Genomic DNA, 23,428 nt, shown 5'->3' with positions numbered 1-23,428 from the left:
AATTAATGGGTTGTTTGTGCTGTCCATGTTCCAATTAATGAGTTGTTTGTGTGTTAAATGTTCCAATTAATGGGTTGTTTGTGTGGTCCAGTGTTCCAATTAATGGGTAGTTTGTGTGGTCCATGTTACAATTAATGGGTTGTTTGTGTGGTCCAGTGTTCTAATTAATGGGTTGTTTGTGTGTTGTTTGTGTGGTCCATGTTCCAATTAATGGGTTGAATGTGTGGTGCAGTGTTCCAATTAATGGGTTGTTTGTGTGGTCCATGTTCCAATTAATGGGTTGTTTGTGCGGTCCAGTGTTCCAATTAATGGGTTGTTTGTGTGGTCCATGTTACAATTAATGGGTTGTTTGTGTGGTCCAGTGTTCCAATTAATGGGTTGAATGTGTGGTCCAGTGTTCCAATTAATGGGTTGTTTGTGTGCTCCTGTTTTCCAATTAATGGGTTGTTTGTGTGGTCCTGTTTTCCAATTAATGGGTTGTTTGTGTGGTCCATGTTACAATTAATGGGTTGTTTGTGTGGTCCAGTGTTCCAATTAATGGGTTGAATGTGTGGTCCAGTGTTCCAATTAATGGGTTGTTTGTGTGCTCCTGTTTTCCAATTAATGGGTTGTTTGTGTGGTCCTGTTTTCCAATTAATGGGTTGTTTGTGTACTCCTGTTTTCCAATTAATGGGTTGTTTGTGTGGTCCTGTGTTCCAATTAAAGGGTTGTTTGTGTGCTCCTGTTTTCCAATTAATGGGTTGTTTGTGTGGTCCTGTGTTCCAATTAATTGGTTGTTTGTGCGATCCTGTTTTCCAATTAATGGGTTGATTGTGTGTTCCATTTTCCAATTAATGGGTTGAATGTGTGGTCCCGTGTTTCAATTAATGGGTTGTTTGTGTGATCCAGTGTTCCAATTAATGGGTTGTTTGTGTGGTCCAGTGTTCGAATTAATGGGTTGAAGGTGTGGTCCAGTGTTCCAATTAATGGGTTGTTTGTGTGGTCCAGTGTTCCAATTAATGGGTTGTTTGTGTGGTCCAGTGTTCGAATTAATGGGTTGAATGTGTGGTCCAGTGTTAAAAATAATGCTTTGTTTGTGTGGTCCATGTTCCAATTAATGGTTTGTTTGTGTGGTCCAGTGTTCCAACTAATGGGTTGTTTGTGTTGTCCATGTTCCAATTAATGGGTTGTTTGTGTGGTCTAGTGTTCCAAATAATGGTTTGTTTGTGTGGGCCAGTGTTAAAATTAATGGGTTGTTTGTGTGGTAAATGTTACAGTTAATGGGCCATTTGTGTTGTCCATGTTCTAATTAATGGGTTGTTTGTGCTGTCCATGTTCCAATTAATGGGTTGTTTGTTTGGTCCATGTTCCAAATAATGGTTTGTTTGTGTGGGCCAGCGTTTCAATGAATGGGTTGTTTGTGTGAGAAATGTTACAATTAATGGGTTATTTGTGTTGTCCATGTTCTAATTATTGGGTTGTTTGTGCTGACCATGTTCCAATAAATGGGTTGTTTGTGTGGTCCATGTTCCAATTAATGGGTTGTTGGTGTTATCCATGTTCCAATTAATGGGTTGTATGTGTGGTCCAGTGTTTGAATTATTGGGTTGTTTGTCTGGTCCAGTGTTCGGATTAATGGGTTGAATGTGTGGTCCAGTGTTCCAATTAATGGGTTGTTTGTGTGTACCATGTTCCAATTAATGGGTTGAATGTGTGTCCCAAATTCCAATTAATGGGCTGTTTGACCCAGTGTTCGAATTAATGGGTTGTTTGTGTGGTCCAATGTTCGAATTAATGGGTTGAATGTGTGGTTCAGTGATCCAATTAATGGGTTATTTGTGTGGTCCATGTTCCAATTAATGGGTTATTTGTGTGGTCCATGTTACAATTAATGGGTTGTTTGTGTGGTCCAGTGTTCCAATTAATGGGTAGTTTGTGTGGTCCATGTTACAATTAATGGGTTGAATGTGTGGTCCATGTTACAATTAATGGGTTGTTTGTGTGGTCCAGCGTTCCAATTAATGGGTAGTTTGTGTGGTCCATGTTACAATTAATGGGTTGAATGTGTGGTCCAGTGTTCCAATTAATGGGTTGAATGTGTGGTCCAAGTTACAATTAATGGGTTGAATGTGTGGTCCAGTGTTCCAATTAATGGGTTGTTTGTGTGGTCCATGTTACAATTAATGGGTTGTTTGTGTGGTCCAATGTTCGAATTAATGGGTTGAATGTGTGGTCCAGTGTTCCAATTAATGTGTTATTTGTGTGGTCGATGTTCCAATTAATGGGTTGAATGTGTGGTCCAGTGTTCCAATTAATGGGTTATTTGTGTGGTCCTGTTTTCCAATTAATGGGTTATTTGTGTGGTCCAGTGTTCCAATTAATGGGTTGTTTGTGTGCTCTTGTTTTCCAATTAATAGGTTGTTTGTGTGGTCCTGCGTTCCAATTAATGGGTTGTTTGTGCGCTTCTTTTTTTGAATTAATGGGTTCAATGTGTGTTCCATGTTCCAATTAATGGGTTGAATGTGTGTCCCCATGTTCCAATTAATGGGTTGTTTGTGTGATCCAGTGTTCCAATTGATGGGTTGTTTGTGTGGTCCAGTGTTCCAATTAATTGTTTGTTTCTGTGGTCCAGTGTTACAATTAATGGGTTGTTTGTGTGGTCCAGTGTTCCAATTAATGGGTTGTTTGTGTTCCATGTTCCAATTAATGGGTTGTTTGTGTGGTCCAGTGTTCCAATTAATGGGTTGTTTGTGCTGTCCATGTTCCAATTAATGGGTTGTTTGTGTGGTCCAGTGTTTCAATTAATGGGTTGTTTGTGTGGTCCATGTTCCAATTAATGGGTTGTTTGTGCTGTCCATGTTCCAATTAATGGCTTGTTTGTGTGGTCCAGTGTTCCAATTAATGGGTTGTTTGTGCTGTCCATGTTCCAATTAATGAGTTGTTTGTGTGTTAAATGTTCCAATTAATGGGTTGTTTGTGTGGTCCAGTGTTCCAATTAATGGGTAGTTTGTGTGGTCCATGTTACAATGAATGGGTTGTTTGTGTGGTCCAGTGTTCTAATTAATGGGTTGTTTGTGTGGTCCATGTTCCAATTAATGGGTTGTTTGTGTGGTCCAGTGTTCGAATTAATGGGTTGTTTGTGTGGTCCATGTTCCAATTAATGGGTTGAATGTGTGGTCCAGTGTTCCAATTAATGGGTTGAATGTGTGGTCCATGTTCCAATTAATGGGTTGAATGTGTGGTCCAGTGTTCCAATTAATGGGTTGTTTGTGTGTACCATGTTCCAATTAATGGGTTGAATGTGTGTCCCAAATTCCAATTAATGGGCTGTTTGATCCAGTGTTCGAATTAATGGGTTGTTTGTGTGGTCCAATGTTCGAATTAATGGGTTGTTTGTGTGGTCCATGTTCCAATTAATGGGTTATTTGTGTGGTCCATGTTCCAATTAATGGGTTGAATGTGTGGTCCAGTGTTCCAATTAATGGGTTGTTTGTGTGGTGCAGTGTTCCAATTAATGGTTAGTTTGTGTGGTCCATGTTACAATTAATGGATTGTTTGTGTGGTCCAGTGTTCTAATTAATGGGTTGTTTGTGTGTTGTTTGTGTGGTCCATGTTCCAATTAATGGGTTGAATGTGTGGTGCAGTGTTCCAATTAATGGGTTGTTTGTGTGGTCCAGTGTTCGAATTAATGGGTTGTTTGTGTGGTCCATGTTACAATTAATGGGTTGTTTTTATGGTCCAGTGTTCCAATTAATGGGTTGTTTGTGTGGTCCATGTTACAATTAATGGGTGGTTTTTATGGTCCAGTGTTCCAATTAATGGGTTGTTTGTGTGGTCCATGTTACAATTAATGGGTTGTTTGTGTGGTCCAGTGTTCCAATTAATGGGTTGAATGTGCGGTCCAGTGTTCCAATTAATGGGTTGTTTGTGTGGTCCTGTTTTCCAATTAATGGGTTGTTTGTGTGGTCCTGTGTTCCAATTAATGGGTTGTTTGTGCGGTCCTGTTTTCCAATTAATGGGTTGTTTGTGTGGTCCTGTGTTCCAATTAATGGGTTGTTTGTGCGCTCCTGTTTTCCAATTAATGGTATGTTTGTGTGGTCCAGTGTTCCAATTAATGGGTTGTTGGTGTGGTCTAGTGTTCCAATTAATTGTTTGTTTCTGTGGTCCAGTGTTACAATTAATGGGTTGTTTGTGTGGTCCAGTGTTCCAATTAATGGTTTGTTTGTGTGGTCCAGTGTTCCAATTAATGGGTTGAATGTGTGGTCCAGTGTTTCAATTAATGGGTTGTTTGTGTGCTCCTGTTTTCCAATTAATGGGTTGTTTGTGTGGTCCAGTGTTCCAATTAATGGGTTGTTTGTGCTGTCCATGTTCCAATTAATGAGTTTGTGTGTTAAATGTTACAATTAATGGGTTATTTGTGTTGTCCATGTTCTAATTAATGGGTTGTTTGTGTGGTCCAGTGTTCCAATTAATGGGTTGTTTGTGTGGTCCATGTTACAATTAATGGGTTGTTTTTATGGTCCAGTGTTCCAATTAATGGGTTGTTTGTGCGCTCCTGTTTTCCAATTAATGGGTTGTTTGTGTGGTCCAGTGTTCTAATTAATGGGTTGTTTGTGTGTTGTTTGTGTGGTCCATGTTCCAATTAATGGGTTGAATGTGTGGTGCAGTGTTCCAATTAATGGGTTGTTTGTGTGGTCCATGTTCCAATTAATGGGTTGTTTGTGTGGTCCAGTGTTCGAATTAATGGGTTGTTTGTGTGGTCCATGTTCCAATTAATGGGTTGAATGTGTGGTCCAGTGTTCCAATTAATGGGTTGAATGTGTGGTCCATGTTACAATTAATGGGTTGAATGTGTGGTCCAGTGTTCCAATTAATGGGTTGTTTGTGTGGTCCATGTTACAATTAATGGGTTGTTTGTGTGGTCCAATGTTCGAATTAATGGGTTGAATGTGTGGTCCAGTGTTCCAATTAATGTGTTATTTGTGTGGTCCATGTTCCAATTAATGGGTTGAATGTGTGGTCCAGTGTTCCAATTAATGGGTTATTTGTGTGGTCCTGTTTTCCAATTAATGGGTTGTTTGTGTGGTCCTGTGTTCCAATTAATGGGTTGTTTGTGTAGTCCAATGTTCCAATTAATGGGTTATTTGTGTGGTCCAGTGTTCCAGTTAATGGGTTGTTTGTGTGCTCATGTTTTCCAATTAATAGGTTGTTTGTGTGGTCCTGTGTTCCAATTAATGGGTTGTTTGTGCGCTCCTTTTTTTGAATTAATGGGTTCAATGTGTGTTCCTTGTTCCAATTAATGGGTTGAATGTGTGTCCCCATGTTCCAATTAATGGGTTGTTTGTGTGGACAAGTGTTACAATTAATGGGTTGAATGTGTGGTCCAGTGTTCCAAATAATGGTTTGTTTGTGTGGTCCATGTTCCAATTAATGGTTTGTTTGTGTGGTCCAGTGTTCCAATTAATGGGTTGTTGGTGTGGTCTAGTGTTACAATTAATGGACTGTTTGTGTGGTCCAGTGTTCCAATTGATGGGTTGTTTGTGTGGTCCAGTGTTACAATTAATTGGTTGTTTGTGTGGTGAAGTTTTCCAATTAATGGGTTGTTTGTGTTGTCCATGTTCCAATTAATGGGTTGTTTGTGTGGTCCAGTGTTCCAATTAATGGGTTGTTTGTGTGGTCCATGTTCCAATTAATGGGTTGTTTGTGTGGTCCAGTGTTCCATTTAATGGGTTGTTTGTGTGGTCCATGTTCCAATTAATGGGTTGTTGGTGTTATCCAGTGTTCGGATTAATGGGTTATTTGTGTGGTCCAGTGTTCCAATTAATGGGTTGTTTGTGTGCTCCTGTTTTCCAATTAATGGGTTGTTTGTGTGGTCCTGTGTTCCAATTAATGGGTTGTTTGTGTAGTCCAGTGTTCCAATTAATGGGTTATTTGTGTGGTCCAGTGTTCCAATTAATGGGCTATTTGTGTGCTCATGTTTTCCAATTAATGGGTTGTTTGTGTGATCCTGTTTTCCAATTAATGGGTTGTTTGTGTAGTCATGTGTTCCAATTAACGGGTTGTTTGTGTGCTCCTGTTTTCCAATTAATGGGTTGTTTGTGTGGCCTTGTGTTCCAATTAATGGGTTGTTTGTGCGCTCCTTTTTTCCAATTAATGGGTTGAATGTGTGTTCCATGTTCCAATTAATGGGTTGAATGTGTGGTCCCATGTTCCAATTAATGGGTTGTTTGTGTGGTCCAGTGTTACAATTAATGGGTTGAATGTGTTGTCCAGTGTTCCAAATAATGGTTTGTTTGTGTGGTCCATGTTCCAGTTAATGGTTTTTTTGTGTGGTCCAGTGTTCCAATGAATGGGTTGTTGGTGTGGTCTAGTGTTCCAATTGATGGGTTGTTTGTGTGGTCCAGTGTTCCAATTAATGGTTTGTTTCTGTGGTCCAGTGTTACAATTAATGGGTTGTTTGTGTGGTCCAGTGTTCCAATAAATGGGTTGTTTGTGTGATCCAGTGTTCCAATTAATGGGTTGTTTGTGTGGTCCAGTGTTCGAATTAATGGGTTGAATGTGTGGTCCAGTGTTCCAATTAATAGGTTGTTTGTGTGGTCTAGTGTTCCAAATAATGGTTTGTTTGTGTGGGCCAGTGTTAAAATTAATGGGTTGTTTGTGTGGTAAATGTTACAATTAATGGGTTATTTGTGTTGTCCATGTTCTAATTAATGGGTTGTTTGTGCTGCCCATGTTTCAATTAATGGGTTGTTTGTGTGGTCCATGTTCCAATTAATGGGTTGTCTGTGTGGTCCATGTTCCAATTAATGGGTTGTTGGTGTGGTCCATTGTTCCAATTAATGGGTTGTTTGTGTGGTCCTTGTTCCAAATAATGGTTTGTTTGTGTGGGCCAGCGTTTCAATTAATGGGTTGTTTGTGTGGTAAATGTTACAATTAATGGGTTATTTGTGTTGTCCATGTTCTAATTACTGGGTTGTTTGTGCTGTCCATGTTCCAATTAATGGGTTGTTTGTGTGGTCCATGTTCCAATTAATGGGTTGTTGGTGTTGTCCATGTTCCAATTAATGGGTTGTATGTGTGGTCCAGTGTTGGAATTATTGGGTTGTTTGTCTGGTCCAGTGTTCGGATTAATGGGTTGAATGTGTGGTCCAGCGTTCCAATTAATGGGTTGTTTGTGTGTACCATGTTCCAATTAATGGGTTGAATGTGTGTCCCCTGTTCCAATTAATGGGCTGTTTGATCCAGTGTTCGAATTAATCGGTTGTTTGTGTGGTCCAATGTTCGAATTAATGGGTTGAATGTGTTGTCCAGTGTTCCAATTAAAGGGTTATATGTGTGGTCCATGTTCCAATTAATGGGTTGAATGTGTGGTCCGGTGTTCCAATTAATGGGTTGTTTGTGTGGTCCATGTTCCAATTAATGGGTTGTTTGTGTGGTCCAGTGTTCCAATTAATGGGTAGTTTGTGTGGTCCATGTTACAATTAATGGGTAGTTTGTGTGGTCCATGTTTCAATTAATGGGTTGTTTGTGTGGTCCAGTGTTCTAATTAATGGGTTGTTTGTGTGTTGTTTGTGTGGTCCATGTTCCAATTAATGGGTTGAATGTGTGGTGCAGTGTTCCAATTAATGGGTTGTTTGTGTTGTCCATGTTCCAATTGATGGGTTGTTTGTGTGGTCCAGTGTTCGAATGAATGGGTTGTTTGTGTGGTCCATGTTCCAATTAATGGGTTGAATGTGTGGTCCAATGTTCCAATTAATGGGTTGAATGTGTGGTCCATGTTACAATTAATGGGTTGAATGTGTGGTCCAGTGTTCCAATTAATGGGTTGTTTGTGTGGTCCATGTTACAATTAATGGGTTGTTTGTGTGGTCCAATGTTCAAATTAATGGGTTGAATGTGTGGTCTAGTGTTCCAATAAATGTGTTATTTGTGTGGTCCATGTTCCAATTAATGGGTTGAATGTGTGGTCCAGTGTTCCAATTAATGGGTTGTTTGTGTGGTCCAGTGTTCCAATTAATGGTTTGTTTCTGTGGTCCAGTGTTACAATTAATGGGTTGTTTGTGTGGTCCTGTGTTCCAATTAATGGGTTGTTTGTATAGTCCAGTGTTCCAATTAATGGGTTATTTGTGTGGTCCAGTGTTCCAATTAATGGGTTGTTTGTGTGCTCATGTTTTCCAATTAATGGGTTGTTTGTGTGATCCTGTTTTCCAATTAATGGGTTGTTTGTGTAGTCATGTGTTCCAATTAATGGGTTGTTTGTGTGCTCCTGTTTTCCAATTAATGGGTTGTTTGTGTGGCCTTGTGTTCCAATTAATGGGTTGTTTGTGCGCTCCTTTTTTCCAATTAATGGGTTGAATGTGTGTTCCATGTTCCAATTAATGGGTTGAATGTGTGGCCCCATGTTCCAATTAATGGGTTGTTTGTGTGGTCCAGTGTTCCAATTAATGGGTTGTTTCTGTGGTCCAGTGTTACAATTAATGGGTTGTTTGTGTGGTCCAGTGTTCCAATTAATGGGTTGTTTGTGTTTGATCCATGTTCCAATTAATGGGTTGTTTGTGTGGTCCAGTGTTCCAATTAATGGTTTGTTTGTGTGGTCCATGTTCCAATTAATGGGTTGTTTGTGCTGTCCATGTTCCAATTAATGGGTTGTTTGTGTGGTCCAGTGTTCCAATTAATGATTTGTTTGTTTGGTCCATTTTCCAATTAATGGGTTGTTTGTGTGGTCCAGTGTTCCAATTAATGGGTTGTTTGTGTGGCCCAGTGTTCCAATTAATGGGTTGTTTGTTTGGTCCATGTTCCAATTAATGGGTTGTTTGTGTGGTCCATGTCCCAATTAATGGGTTGTATGTGTGGTCCAGTGTTTGAAGTATTGGGTTGTTTGTCTGGTCCAGTGTTCGGATTAATGCGTTGTTTGTGTGGTCCAGTGTTCCAATTAATGGGTTGTTTGTGTAGTCCAGTGTTCCAATTAATGGGTTATTTGTGTGGTCCAGTGTTCCAATTAATGGGTTGTTTGTGTGCTCCTGTTTTCCAATTAATGGGTTTTTTGTGTGGTCCTGTTTTCCAATTAATGGGTTGTTTGTGTGGTCCTGTGTTCCAATTAAAGGGTTGGTTGTGTACTCCTGTTTTCCAATTAATGGGTTGTTTGTGTGGTCCTGTGTTCCAATTAAAGGGTTGTTTGTGCGCTCCTGTTTTCCAATTAATGGGTTGATTGTGTGTTCCATGTTCCAATTAATGGGATGTTTGTGTGGGCCAGTGTTCGAATTAATGGGTTGAATGTGTGGTCCAGTGTTCCAATTAATGGGTTGTTTGTGTGGTCCAGTGTTCCAATTAATGGGTTGTTTGTGTGATCCAGTGTTCCAATTAATGGGTTGTTTGTGTGGTTCAGTGTTCGAATTAATGGGTAGAATGTGTGGTCCAGTGTTCCAATTAATGGGTTTAATGTGTGGCCCAGTGTTCCAAATAATGGTTTGTTTGTGTGGTCCATGTTCCAATTAATGGTTTATTTGTGTGGTCCAGTGTTCCAATTAATGGGTTGTTTGTGTTGTCCATGTTCCAATTAATGGGTTGTTTGTGTGGTCCATGTTCCAATTAATGGTCTGTTTGTGTGGTCGAGTGTTCCAATTAATGGGTTGTTTCTGTGGTCCAGTGTTACAATTAATGGGTTGTTTGTGTTGTCCATGTTCCAATTAATGGGTTGTTTGTGCTGTCCATGTTCCAATTAATGGTTTGTTTGTGTGGTCCAGTGTTCCAACTAATGGGTTGATTGTGTTGTCCATGTTCCAATTAGTGGGTTGTTTGTGTGGTCCAGTGTTCGAATTAATAGGTTGTTTGTGTGGTCTAGTGTTCCAAATAATGGTTTGTTTGTGTGGGCCCGTGTTAAAATTAATGGGTTGTTTGTGTGGTAAATGTTACAATTAATGGGTTATTTGTGTTGTCCATGTTCTAATTAATGGGTTGTTTGTGTGGTCCATGTTCCAATTAATGGGTTGTTGGTGTGGTCCATTGTTCCAATTAATGGGTTTTTTGTGTGGTCCATGTTCCAAATAATGGTTTGTTTGTGTGGGCCAGCGTTTCAATTAATGGGTTGTTTGTGTGGTAAATGTTACAATTAATGGGTTATTTGTGTTGTCCATGTTCTAATTACTGGGTTGTTTGTGCTGTCCATGTTCCAATTAATGGGTTGTTGGTGTTGTCCATGTTCCAATTAATGGGTTGTATGTGTGGTCCAGTGTTGGAATTATTGGGTTGTTTGTCTGGTCCAGTGTTCGGATTAATGGGTTGAATGTGTGGTCCAGTGTTCCAATTAATGGGTTGTTTGTGTGTACCATGTTCCAATTAATGGGTTGAATGTGTGTCCCCTGTTCCAATTAATGGGCTGTTTGATCCAGTGTTCGAATTAATGGGTTGTTTGTGTGGTCCAATGTTCGAATTAATGGGTTGAATGCGTTGAACAGTGTTCCAATTAATGGGTTATTTGTGTGGTCCATGTTCCAATTAAAGGGTTATTTGTGTGGTCCATGTTTCAATTAATGGGTTGAATGTGTGGTCCAGTGTTCCAATTAATGGGTTGTTTGTGTGGTCCGGTGTTCCAATTAATGGGTTGTTTGTGTGGTCCATGTTCCAATTAATGGGTTGTTTGTGTGGTCCAGTGTTCCAATTAATGGGTAGTTTGTGTGGTCCATGTTACAATTAATGGGTAGTTTGTGTGGTCCATGTTTCAATTAATGGGTTGTTTGTGTGGTCCAGTGTTCTAATTAATGGGTTGTTTGTATGTTGTTTGTGTGGTCCATGTTCCAATTAATGGGTTGAATGTGTGGTGCAATGTTCCAATTAATGGGTTGTTTGTGTTGTCCATGTTCCAATTAATGGGTTGTTTGTGTGGTCCAGTGTTCGAATTAATGGGTTGTTTGTGCACTCCTTTTTTCCAATTAATGGGTTGAATGTGTGTTCCATGTTCCAATTAATGGGTTGAATGTGTGGTCCCATGTTCCAATTAATGGGTTGTTTGTGTGGTCCAGTGTTACAATTAATGGGTTGAATGTGTTGTCCAGTGTTCCAAATAATGGTTTGTTTGTGTGGGCCATGTTCCAATTAATGGTTTGTTTGTGTGGTCCAGTGTTCCAATGAATGGGTTGTTGGTGTGGTCTAGTGTTACAATTAATGGGTTGTTTGTGTGGTCCAGTGTTCCAAATAATGGTTTGTTTGTGTGGTCCATGTTCCAATTAATGGTTTGTTTGTGTGGCCCAGTGTTCCAATGAATGGGTTGTTGGTGTGGTCTAGTGTTCCAATTAATGGGTTGTTGGTGTGGTCCAGTGTTCCAATTGATGGGTTGTTTGTGTGGTCCAGTGTTCCAATTAATGGTTTGTTTCTGTGGTCCAGTGTTACAATTAATGGGTTGTTTGTGTGGTCCAGTGTTCCAATTAATGGGTTGTTTGTGTTGTCCATGTTCCAATGAATGGGTTGTTTGTGTGGTCCAGTGTTCCAATTAATGTGTTGTTTGTGCTGTCCATGTTCCAATTAATGGGTTGTTTGTGTGGTCCAGTGTTCCAATTAATGGTTTGTTTGTGTGGTCCATGTTCCAATTAATGGGTTGTTTGTGCTGTCCATGTTCCAGTTAATGGGTTGTTTGTGTGGTCCAGTGTTCCAATTAATGGGTTGTTTGTGTGGTCCATGTTCCAATTAATGGGTTGTTTTTGCTGTCCATGTTCCAATTAATGGTTTGTTTGTGTGGTCCAGTGTTCCAATTAATGGTTTGTTTGTTTGGTCCGTGTTCCAAATAATGGTTTGTTTGTTTGGTCCATGTTCCAATTAATGGGTTGTTTGTGTGGTCCAGTGTTCCAATTAATGGGTTGTTTGTGCTGTCCATGTTCCAATTAATGAGTTGTTTGTGTGTTAAATGTTACAATTAATGGGTTGTTTGTATGGTCTAGTGTTCGAATTAATGGGTTGTTTGTGTCGTCCTGTGTTCCAGTTAATGGATTATTTGTGTGGTCCAGTGTTAAAATTAATGGGTTGTTTGTGTTGTCCATGTTCCAATTAATGGGTTGAATCGCCGTCCAGTGGTCCAATTAATGGGTTGAATGTGTGGCCCAGTGTTCCAATTAATGGGTTACTTGTGTGGTCCATGTTGCAATTAATGGATGGAATGTGTGGTCCAGTGGTCCAATTAATGGGTTTTTTGTGTGGTCCATCTTCCAATTAATGGGTTGTTTGTGTTGCCCAGTGTTCCAATTAATGGTTTGAATGTGTGGTCCAGTGTTCCATATAATGGGTTGTTTCTGTGATCCAGTGTTCCAATGAATGGGTTGTCTGTGTGGTCCAGTGTTCGAATTAATGGGTTGAATATGTGGTAAAGTGGTCTAATTAATGGGTTGAATGTGTGGCCCAGTGTTCCAATTAATAGGTTGTTGGTGTGGTCCAATTAATGGGTTGTTTGTGTGGTCCAGTGTTCCAATTAATGGGTTGTTTGTGTGATCCAGTGTTCCAATTAATGGGTTGTTTGTGTGGTCATGTGTTCCATATAATGGGTTGTTTGTGTGATCCAGTGTTCCAATTAATGGGTTGTTTGTGTGGTCCAGTGTTCGAATTAATGGGTTGAATATGTGGTAAAGTGGTCTAATTAATGGGTTGAATGTGTGGCCCAGTGCTCCAATTAATGGGTTGTTTGTGTGGTCCATGTTCCAATTAATGGGTTGTTTGTGTGGTCCATGTTCCAATTAATGGGTTGTTTGTGTGGTCCACGTTCCAATTAATGGGTTGTTTCTGTGGTCCAGTGTTCCAATTAATGGGTTGTTTGTGCGGTCCAGTGTTCGAATTAATGGGTTATTGGTGTGGTCCATGCTCCAGTTAATGGGTTGTTTGTGTGGTCCAGTGTTCGAATTAATGGGTTGTTTGTGTGATCCAGTGTTCCAATTAATGGGTTGTTTGTGTGGTCCAGTGTTCGAATTAATGGGTAGAATGTGTGGTCCAGTGTTCCAATTAATGGGTTGTTTGTGTGGTCCAGTGTTCCAATTAATGGGTTGTTTGTGTGGTCCAGTGTTCGAATTAATGGGTTTAATGTGTGGCCCAGTGTTCCAAATAATGGTTTGTTTGTGTGGTCCATGTTCCAATTAATGGGTTGTTTGTGTGGTCCATGTCCCAATTAATGGGTTGTATGTGTGGTCCAGTGTTTGAAGTATTGGGTTGTTTGTCTGGTCCAGTGTTCGGATTAATGCGTTGTTTGTGTGGTCCAGTGTTCCAATTAATGGGTTGTTTGTGTAGTCCAGTGTTCCAAGTAATGGGTTGTTTGTGTGGTCCTGTTTTCCAATTAATGGGTTGTTTGTGTACTCCTGTTTTCCAATTAATGGGTTGTTTGTGTGGTCCTGTGTTCCAATTAATGGGTTGTTTGTGCGCTCCTGTTTTCCAATTAATGGGTTGACTGTGTGTTCCATGTTCCAATTAATGGGATGTTTGTGTGGGCCAGTGTTCGAATTAATGGGTTGAATGTGTGGTCCAGTGTTCCAATTAATGGGTTGTTTGTGTGGTCCAGTGTTCGAATTAATGGGTAGAATGTGTGGTCCAGTGTTCCAATTAATGGGTTGTTTGTGTGGGCCAGTGTTCCAATTAATGGGTTGTTTGTGTGGTCCAGTGTTCGAATTAATGGGTTTAATGTGTGGCCCAGTGTTCCAAATAATGGTTTGTTTGTGTGGTCCATGTTCCAATTAATGGTTTATTTGTGTGGTCCAGTGTTCCAATTAATGGGTTGTTTGTGTTGTCCATGTTCCAATTAATGGGTTGTTTGTGTGGTCCATGTTCCAATTAATGGTTTGTTTGTGTGGTCCAGTGTTCCAATTAATGGGTTGTTTCTGTGGTCCAGTGTTACAATTAATGGGTTGTTTGTGTTGTCCATGTTCCAATTAATGGGTTGTTTGTGTGGTCCAGTGTTCGAATTAATTGGTTGAATGTGTGGTCCAGTGTTCCAATTAATAGGTTGTTTGTGTGGTCTAGTGTTCCAAATAATGGTTTGTTTGTGTGGGCCAGTGTTAAAATTAATGGGTTGTTTGTGTGGTAAATGTTACAATTAATGGGTTATTTGTGTTGTCCATGTTCTAATTAATGGGTTGTTTGTGTGGTCCATGTTCCAATTAATGGGTTGTTGGTGTGGTCCATTGTTCCAATTAATGGGTGGTTTGTGTGGTCCATGTTCCAAATAATGGTTTGTTTGTGTGGGCCAGCGTTTCAATTAATGGGTTGTTTGTGTGGTAAATGTTACAATTAATGGGTTATTTGTGTTGTCCATGTTCTAATTACTGGGTTGTTTGTGCTGTCCATGTTCCAATTAATGGGTTGTTTGTGTGGTCCATGTTCCAATTAATGGGTTGTTGGTGTTGTCCATGTTCCAATTAATGGGTTGTATGTGTGGTCCAGTGTTGGAATTATTGGGTTGTTTGTCTGGTCCAGTGTTCGGATTAATGGTTTGAATGTGTGGTCCAGTGTTCCAATTAATGGGTTGTTTGTGTGTACCATGTTCCAATTAATGGGTTGAATGTGTGTCCCCTGTTCCAATTAATGGGCTGTTTGATCCAGTGTTCGAATTAATGGGTTGTTTGTGTGGTCCAATGTTCGAATTAATGGGTTGAATGCGTTGAACAGTGTTCCAATTAATGGGTTATTTGTGTGGTCCATGTTCCAATTAAAGGGTTATTTGTGTGGTCCATGTTCCAATTAATGGGTTGAATGTGTGGTCCAGTGTTCCAATTAATGGGTTGTTTGTGTGGTCCGGTGTTCCAATTAATGGGTTGTTTGTGTGGTCCATGTTCCAATTAATGGGTTGTTTGTGTGGTCCAGTGTTCCAATTAATGGGTAGTTTGTGTGGTCCATGTTACAATTAATGGGTAGTTTGTGTGGTCCATGTTTCAATTAATAGTTTGTTTGTGTGGTCCAGTGTTCTAATTAATGGGTTGTTTGTATGTTGTTTGTGTGGTCCATGTTCCAATTAATGGGTTGAATGTGTGGTGCAGTGTTCCAATTAATGGGTTGTTTGTGTTGTCCAGTGTTCGAATTAATGGGTTGTTTGTGTGGTCCATGTTCCAATTAATGGGTTGAATGTGTGGTCCAATGTTCCAATTAATGGGTTGAATGTGTGGTCCATGTTACAATTAATGGGTTGAATGTGTGGTCCAGTGTTCCAATTAATGGGTTATTTGTGTGGTCCAGTGTTCCAATTAATGGGTTGTTTGTGTGCTCCTGTTTTCCAATTAATGGGTTGTTTGTGTGGTCTTGTGTTCCAATTAATGGGTTGTTTGTGCACTCCTTTTTTCCAATTAATGGGTGGAATGTGTGTTCCATGTTCCAATTAATGGGTTGAATGTGTGGTCCCATGTTCCAATTAATGGGTTGTTTGTGTGGTCCAGTGTTACAATTAATGGGTTGAATGTGTTGTCCAGTGTTCCAAATAATGGTTTGTTTGTGTGGTCCATGTTCCAATTAATGGTTTGTTTGTGTGGTCCAGTGTTCCAATGAATGGTTTGTTGGTGTGGTCTAGTGTTACAATTAATGGGTTGTTTGTGTGGTCCAGTGTTCCAATTAATGGGTTGAATGTGTTCTCCAGTGTTCCAAATAATGGTTTGTTTGTGTGGTCCATGTTCCAATTAATGGGTTGAATGTGTGGTCCCATGTTCCAATTAATGGATTGTTTGTGTGGTCCAGTGTTACAATTAATGGGTTGAATGTGTTGTCCAGTGTTCCAAATAATGGTTTGTTTGTGTGGTCCATGTTCCAATTAATGGTTTGTTTGTGTGGTCCAGTGTTCCAATGAATGGGTTGTTGGTGTGGTCTAGTGTTCCAATTAATGGGTTGTTGGTGTGGTCCAGTGTTCCAATTGATGGGTTGTTTGTGTGGTCCAGTGTTCCAATTAATGGTTTGTTTCTGTGGTCCAGTGTTACAATTAATGGGTTGTTTGTGTGGTCCAGTGTTCCAATTAATGGGTTGTTTGTGTTGTCCATGTTCCAATTAATGGGTTGTTTGTGTGGTCCAGTGTTCCAATTAATGTGTTGTTTGTGCTGTCCATGTTCCAATTAATGGGTTGTTTGTGTGGTCCAGTGTTCCAATTAATGGTTTGTTTGTGTGGTCCATGTTCCAATTAATGGGTTGTTTGTGTGGTCCATGTTCCAATTAATGGGTTGTTTGTGCTGTTCATGTTCCAATTAATGGGTTGTTTGTGCTGTCCATGTTCCAATTAATGGTTTGTTTGTGTGGTCCAGTGTTCCAATTAATGGTTTGTTTGTTTGGTCCGTGTTCCAAATAATGGTTTGTTTGTTTGGTCCATGTTCCAATTAATGGGTTGTTTGTGTGGTCCAGTGTTCCAATTAATGGGTTGTTTGTGCTGTCCATGTTCCAATTAATGAGTTGTTTGTGTGTTAAATGTTACAATTAATGGGTTGTTTGTGTGGTCTAGTGTTCGAATTAATGGGTTGTTTGTGTCGTCCTGTGTTCCAGTTAATGGATTATTTGTGTGGTCCAGTGTTAAAATTAATGGGTTGTTTGTGTTGTCCATGTTCCAATTAATGGGTTGAATCGCCGTCCAGTGGTCCAATTAATGGGTTGAATGTGTGGCCCAGTGTTCCAATTAATGGGTTACTTGTGTGGTCCATGTTGCAATTAATGGATGGAATGTGTGGTCCAGTGGTCCAATTAATGGGTTTTTTGTGTGGTCCATCTTCCAATTAATGGGTTGTTTGTGTTGCCCAGTGTTCCAATTAATGGTTTGAATGTGTGGTCCAGTGTTCCATATAATGGGTTGTTTCTGTGATCCAGTGTTCCAATGAATGGGTTGTCTGTGTGGTCCAGTGTTCGAATTAATGGGTTGAATATGTGGTAAAGTGGTCTAATTAATGGGTTGAATGTGTGGCCCAGTGTTCCAATTAATAGGTTGTTGGTGTGGTCCAATTAATGGGTTGTTTGTGTGGTCCAGTGTTCCAATTAATGGGTTGTTTGTGTGATCCAGTGTTCCAATTAATGGGTTGTTTGTGTGGTCATGTGTTCCATATAATGGGTTGTTTGTGTGATCCAGTGTTCCAATTAATGGGTTGTTTGTGTGGTCCAGTGTTCGAATTAATGGGTTGAATATGTGGTAAAGTGGTCTAATTAATGGGTTGAATATGTGGCCCAGTGTTCCAATTAATGGGTTGTTTGTGTGGTCCATGTTCCAATTAATGGGTTGTTTGTGTGGTCCACGTTCCAATTAATGGGTTGTTTCTGTGGTCCAGTGTTCCAATTAATGGGTTGTTTGTGCGGTCCAGTGTTCGAATTAATGGGTTGTTTGTGTGGTTTAGTGTTCGAATTAATGGGTTGTTTGTGTGGTCCTGTGTTCCAGTTAATGGGTTGAATGTGTGTCTCTTGTTGCAATTAATGGGTTGAATGTGTGTCCCATGTTGCAATTAATGGGTTGTTTGTGTGGCCCAGTGTTCCAACTATTGGCTTGTTTGTGTGGTCCAGTGTTCCAATTAATGGGTTGTTTGTGTTGTCCAGTGTTCCAATTAAAGGGTTGTTGGTGTGGTCCATGTTCCAATTAATGGGTTGTTTGTGTGGTCCAGTGTTCGAATTAATGGGTTGTTTGTGTGGTCCAGTGTTCGAATTAATGGGTTGTTTGTGTGGTCCAGTGTTCGAATTAATGGGTTGTTTGTGTGGTCCAGTGTTCGAATTAATGGGTTGTTTGTGTGGTCCAGCGTTCGAATTATTGGTTGTTTGCGTGGTCCAGTGTTCTAATTAATAGGTTGTTTGTGTGGTCTAGTGTTACAATTAATGGGTTGTTTGTGTGGTCCAGTGTTCCAGTTAATGGGTTGTTTGTGTGGTCTAGTGTTCCAATTAATGCGTTGTTTGTGTTGTCCATGTTCCAATTAATGGGTTGAATCGCCGTCCAGTGGTCCAATTAATGGGTTGAATGTGTTGCCCAGTGTTCCAATTAATGGGTTTTTTGTGTGGTCCATCTTCCAATTAATGGGTTGTTTGCGTGGTCCAGTGTTAGAATTAATAGGTTGTTTGTGTGGTCCAGTGTTACAATTAAAGGGTTGTTTGTGTGGTCCAGTGTTGCAGTTCATGGGTTGAATGTGTTGTCCAGTGTTCAAATTAATGGGTTGTTTGTGTGGTCCAATGTTCCAATGAATGAGTTGAATGTGTGGTCCAGTGTTCGAATTATTGGTTGTTTGTCTGGTCCAGTGTTCGAATTAATGGGTTGTTTGTGTGGTCCAGTGTTCCAATTAATGGTTTGAATGTGTGGTGCAGTGTTCCAATTAATGGTTTGAATGTGTGGTCCAGTGTTCGAATTATTGGTTGTTTGTCTGGTCCAGTGTTCGAATTAATGGGTTGTTTGTGTGGTCCAGTGTTCCAATTAATGGGGCGTTTGTGTGGTCCATGTTCCAATTAATGGGTTGTTTGTGTTGCCCAGTGTTCCAACTAATGGGTTGTTTGTGTGGTCCAGTGTTCCAATTAATGGGTTGAATGTGTGGTCCAGTGTTCCAATTAATGGTTTGAATGTGTGGTCCAGTGTTCCAATTAATGGTTTGAATGTGTGGTCCAGTGTTCGAATTAATGGGTTGTTTGTGTGGTCCAGTGTTCCAATTAATGGGTTGAATGTGTGTTCCATGTTCCTGTTAATGGGTTGAATGTGTGGTTCACGTTCCAATTAATGGGTTGTTTGTGTGGTCCAGTCTTCAAATTAATGGGGTGTTTGTGTGGTCCCTGTTCCAATTAATGGGTTGTTTGTGTGGTCCATGTTCCAATTAATGGCTTGTTTCTGTGGTCCAGTGTTCCAATTAATGGGGTATTTGTGTGGCCCATGTTCCAATTAATGGGTTGTTTGTGCGGTCCAGTGTTCGAATTAATGGGTTGTTTGTGTGGTTTAGTGTTCGAATTAATGGGTTGTTTGTGTGGTCCTGTGTTCCAGTTAATGGGTTGAATGTGTGTCCCATGTTGCAATTAATGGGTTGTTTGTGTGGTCCATGTTCCAATTAATGGGTTGTTTGTGTGGTCTGGTATTCCAATTAATGGGTTGTTTGTGTGGTCCAGTGTTCCAATTATTGGGGCGTTTGTGTGGTCCATGTTCCAATTAATGGGTTGTTTGTGTGGCCCAGTGTTCCAACTAATGGGTTGTTTGTGTGGTCCAGTGTTCCAATTAATGGGTTGAATGTGTGGTCCATGTTCCAATTAATGGGTTGTTTGTGTGGCCCAGTGTTCCAACTATTAGCTTGTTTGTGTGGTCCAGTGTTCCAATTAATGGGTTGAATGTGTGTTCCATGTTCCAATTAATAGGTTGTTTCTGTGGTCCTGTGTTCCAATTAATGGGTTGTTTGTGTGGTCCTGTGTTCGAATTAATGGGTTGTTTGTATTGTCCAGTGTTCCAATTAATGGGTTTTTGGTGTGGTCCAGTGTTTCAATTAATGGTTTATTTGTGTGGTCCAGTGTTCCAATTAATGGGTTGTTTGTGTGGGCCAGTGTTCCAATTAATGGGTTGTTTGTTTGTCCAGTGTTCCAATTAATAGGTTGTTTGTGTGGTCCATGTTCCAATTAATGGGTTGTTTGTGTGGTCCATGTTCCAATTAATGGGTTGTTTGTGTGGTCCAATGTTCGAATTAATGGGTTGTTTGTGCGGTCCAGTGTTCGAATTAATGGGTTGAATGTGTGGTCCAGTGTTCCGATTAATGGTTTGTTTGTGTGGGCCAGTGTTCCAATTAATGGGTTATTTGTTTGTCCAGTGTTCCAATTAATAGGTTGTTTGTGTGGTCCATGTTCCAATTAATGAGTCGTTTGTGTGGTCCAGTGTTCAATTTAATGGGTTGTTTGTTTGTCCAGTGTTCCAATTAATGGGTTATTTGTGTGGTCCAGTGTTCCAATTAATGGGTTGTTTGTGTGGTCCAGTGTTCCAATTAATGGATTGTTTGTGTTGTCCAGTGTTTCCAATAATGGTTTGTTTGTGTGGGCCAGTGTTCCAATTAATGGTTTGAATGTGTGGTCCAGTGTTCCAATTAATGGTTTGAATGTGTGGTCCAGTGTTCCAATTAATGGGTTGTTTGTGTGGTCCAGTCTTCAAATTAATGGGTTGTTTGTGTGGTCCATGTTCCAATTAATGGGTTGTTTGTGTGGTCCAGTCTTCAAATTAATGGGTTGTTTGTGTGGTCCAGTGTTCCAATTAATGGGTTGTTTGTGTGGTCCAGTCTTCAAATTAATGGGTTGTTTGTGCGGTCCAGTCTTCAAATTAATGGGTTGTTTGTGTGGTTTAGTGTTCGAATTAATGGGTTGTTTGTGTGGTTTAGTGTTTGAATTAATGGGTTGTTTGTGTGGTTTAGTGTTCGAATTAATGGGTTGTTTGTGTGGTTTAGCGTTCCAATTAATGGGTTGTTTCTGTGGTCCAGTGTTCCAATTAATGGGTTGTTTGTGTGGTTTAGTGTTCGAATTAATGGGTTGTTTGTGTGGTCCTGTGTTCCAGTTAATGGGTTGAATGTGTGTCTCATGTTGCAATTAATGGGTTGAATGTGTGTCTCATGTTGCAATTAATGGGTTGTTTGTGTGGTCCATGTTCCAATTAATGGGTTGTTTGTGTGGCCCAGCGTTCCCACTAATGGGTTGTTTGTGTGGTCCAGTGTTCCAATTAATGGGTTGTTTGTGTGGCCCAGTGTTCCAACTATTGGCTTGTTTGTGTGGTCCAGTGTTCCAATTAATGGGTTGAATGCGTGTTCCATCTTCCAATTAATAGGTTGTTTCTGTGGTCCTGTGTTCGAATTAATGGGTTGTTGGTGTGGTCCAGTGTTTCAATTAATGGGTTGTTTGTGTGGTCCAGTGTTCAAATTAATGGGTTGTTTGTGTGGTCCATGTTTCAATTAATGGGTTGTTTGTGTGGGCCAGTGTTCAAATTAATGGGTTGTTTGCGTGGTCCATGTTTCAATTAATGGGTTGTTTGTGTCGTCCTGTGTTCCAGTTAATGGGTTGAATGTGTGTCCCATGTTCCATATAATGGGTTGTTTTTGTGGTGCAGCGTTCGAATTATTGGTTGTTTGTGTGGTCCAGTGTTACAATTAATGGGTTGTTTGTGTGGTCTAGTGTTACAATTAATGGGTTGTTTGTGTGGTCCAGTGTTCCAGTTAATGATTATTTGTGTGGTGCAGTGTTAAAATTAATGGGTTGTTTGTGTGGTCCTGTGTTCCAATTAATGGGTTATTTGTGTGGTCCATGTTCCAATTAATGGATGGAATGTGTGGTCCAATTAATGGGTTTTTTGTGTGGTCCATCTTCCAATTAATGGGTTGTTTGTGTGGTCCAGTGTTCGAATTAATGGGTTGTTTGCGTGGTCCAGTGTTAGAATTAATAGGTTGTTTGTGTGGTCCAGTGTTACAATTAAAGGGTTGTTTGTGTGGTCCAGTGTTGCAGTTCATGGGTTGAATGTGTTGTCCAGTGTTCAAATTAATTGGTTGTTTGTGTGGTCCAATGTTCCAATTAATGGGTTGAATGTGTGGTCCAGTGTTCGAATTATTGGTTGTTTGTCTGGTCCAGTGTTCGAATTAATGGGTTGTTTGTGTGGTCCAGTGTTCCAATTAAAGGTTTGAATGTGTGGTCCAGTGTTCCAATTAATGGTTTGAATGTGTGGCCCAGTGTTCGAATTATTGGTTGTTTGTCTGGTCCAGTGTTCGAATTAATGGGTTGTTTGTGTGGTCCATGTTCCAATTAATGGGTTGTTTGTGTGGCCCAGTGTTCGAACTATTAGCTTGTTTGTGTGGTCCAGTGTTCCAATTAATGGGTTGAATGTGTGTTCCATGTTCCAATTAATAGGTTGTTTCTGTGGTCCTGTGTTCGAATTAATGGGTTGTTTGTGTGGTCCTGTGTTCGAATTAATGGGTTGTTTGTGTTGTCCAGTGTTCCAATTAATGGGTTTTTGGTGTGGTCCAGTGTTTCAATTAATGGGTTATTTGTGTGGTCCAGTGTTCCAATTAATGGGTTGTTTGTGTGGGCCAGTGTTCCAATTAATGGGTTGTTTGTTTGTCCAGTGTTCCAATTAATAGGTTGTTTGTGTGGTCCATGTTCCAATTAATGGGTTGTTTGTGTGGTCCATGTTCCAATTAATGGGTTGTTTGTGTGGTCCAATGTTCGAATTAATGGGTTGTTTGTGCGGTCCAGTGTTCGAATTAATGGGTTAAATGTGTGGTCCAGTTTTCCGATTAATGGTTTGTTTGTGTGGGCCAGTGTTCCAATTAATGGATTATTTGTTTGTCCAGTGTTCCAATTAATAGGTTGTTTGTGTGGTCCATGTTCCAATTAATGAGTCGTTTGTGTGGTCCAGTGTTCGATTTAATGGGTTGTTTGTTTGTCCAGTGTTCCAATTAATGGGTTATTTGTGTGGTCCAGTGTTCCAATTAATGGGTTGTTTGTTTGTCCAGTGTCCCAATTAATGGGTTGTTTGTGTGGTCCAGTGTTCCAATTAATGGGTTGTTTGTGTTGTCCGGTGTTTCCAATAATGGTTTGTTTGTGTGGGCCAATGTTCCAATTAATGGGTTGTTTGTTTGTCCAGTGTTCCAATTAATAGGTTGTTTGTGTGGTCCATGTTCCAATTAATGAGTCGTTTGTGTGGTCCAATGTTCGAATTAATGGGTTGTTTGTGTGGTGCAGTGTTCGATTTAATGGGTTGTTTGTGTGGTCCAGTGTTCGATTTAATGGGTTGTTTGTCTGTTCCATGTTCCAATTAATGGGTTGAATGTCTGGTCCAGTGTTCCAGTTAATGGGTTGTTTGTGTGGTCCAGTGTTCCAATTAATGGGTTGTTTGTGTGGTCCGTGTTCCAATTAATGGGTAGTTTGTGTGGTCCATGTTCCAATTAATGGGTTGTTTGTGCGTTCCATGTTCTAATTAATGGTTTGTTTGTGTGGTCCAGTGTTCCAATTAATGGGTTGTTTGTGTGGTCCAGTGTTCCAATTAACGTGTTGTTTGTGTGGCCCCGTGTTCGAATTATTGGGTTGAATTGCGGGGGTTTTCTATAGGATCCCTTGGAAACTCAAATGCATAAAAAAAATGAGTTATTAAACTATTTTGAAATGTAATGCATATCAAGTAGTTGTTGTACAGGTATGTCGACCAGGGCAAAAATCGTGTTAATTACTGAGCAAAGTAGAAACCTTTTGCATTTCACAAAACTGAGCAATCCCAAAAAATATTTTGCTACGGAACTGATCTTAGGCTGAAGGTACTGAACCAAAACACATTCAAGTTAGTTGTACTTAAATTAATTGCACAAGTTTTCTGCTAGTGGTCCGAACCTATTGACAGTGATCAAGTGCGCTAGACTGTAAAATTTTTAGCCCGCTGAAGATCAGGGCTTCAATTCTCATCAGGATTCTGATGTCTTAATTTGGCATATCCCATTGAAGCTACATAAGCTGCACCGAATAGAATATAGACCCTCATGATGTCTGACAGTGTCGTGGTTGTGTC

The 23,428-nt window shown here is 40.1% G+C and overlaps 1 protein-coding gene across 1 annotated transcript in view; it reads left to right on the top strand.

Annotated features, from left to right (window-relative positions):
• Positions 1-23,428, top strand: part of LOC147113758 (ran-binding protein 17-like) — an 815,149-nt gene that overhangs the window by 121,040 nt on the left and 670,681 nt on the right. The window lies entirely within an intron of this gene.

Source organism: Somniosus microcephalus, chromosome 8, assembly GCF_052327205.1.
Source record: "Somniosus microcephalus isolate GS21.2 chromosome 8, FLI_Smic_1.0, whole genome shotgun sequence".
NCBI classification, from domain to species: domain Eukaryota; kingdom Metazoa; phylum Chordata; class Chondrichthyes; order Squaliformes; family Somniosidae; genus Somniosus; species Somniosus microcephalus.
This window is presented reverse-complemented; position numbering and strand designations above follow the sequence as displayed.